Below are 1,013 nucleotides of genomic sequence, written 5' to 3' on the forward strand. Positions count from 1 at the left end.
GTTAGTAATGTAATATGGAATCAATACAGTTACAGTTCAAAAAACTGTAGTTTCAAAATATTGAAGAAATATACTTCTGTATTGAACATGTACTGTCTTTTCTATTATGATATTTTTTTATTTATTCTACTCTCAAATACTACATCTGGACCACAGTTTCCTCTCCTTCCTCTCCTAGGCCTTCCCTCAAAACTCCCTATCCCCTCAGATCCACTCTTCTCTGGTTACCTTCAGAAAAGTGCAGGCATCCCAGGGAGATATTTCTTATCATGATTTATTTTAAAGAAGTACAGTATGATAACCATCTGTGTAGTATTTGCATTTCATTATGAACAGTAGCTAATGACTTAAAGTAAATGGGAAGATGTGTCTATAAGTGGATTTTCAGCTTTTAAGGACTCCTACACTTAGTTCCTATGCACGCCAAGGGGCAATTATTCAAGAGTTGAAGAAATATATATGTATAATAGTATAAAGCTAACTATTTAGTTATGCAGAGTATGCTTTTAAAAGAGCTAAATATTCCCGAGATTTGCCAATTCGATAACTTGACAATTACATACCTGTTCCAAAAATAGAAGACAAGATCTATCCATGTTCCAGAAAGTCATTTACCTAAAAATATCTGGATAAAATAAGTTACCATGTTGATGGAATTTGTTTCATTTTCATTACATCAAATCGTCAAAGGGTCCCTTCATGCGTCCAGGAAATCCTACTTAATTTCTCTAATGAATTCACTGGCTCACACTCCAGACTTGCAGTCCATAACCTCTTCTGTATCTCAACTCTTGTAGATCTTGTAACCTCTATTGATATACTTTTAATTTAACTGAGAACATAGTCTTTTCTATTAAAAATCCCATGCCTGTGCCTCTTCTCCAAATTCTCCATTTTTTCTCTTATTCATCTCTAGAGTACTTACAGATTCCAATATTCCACTGAATAAATTACTAGTTTATTTTGACTGTCACCATCCAAACCTCCATGGTCTTAGAAGGCACGTTCATGGA

The sequence above is a fragment of the Apodemus sylvaticus genome, chromosome 18 (genome assembly GCF_947179515.1).
Source record: "Apodemus sylvaticus chromosome 18, mApoSyl1.1, whole genome shotgun sequence".
Lineage (NCBI taxonomy): Eukaryota > Metazoa > Chordata > Mammalia > Rodentia > Muridae > Apodemus > Apodemus sylvaticus.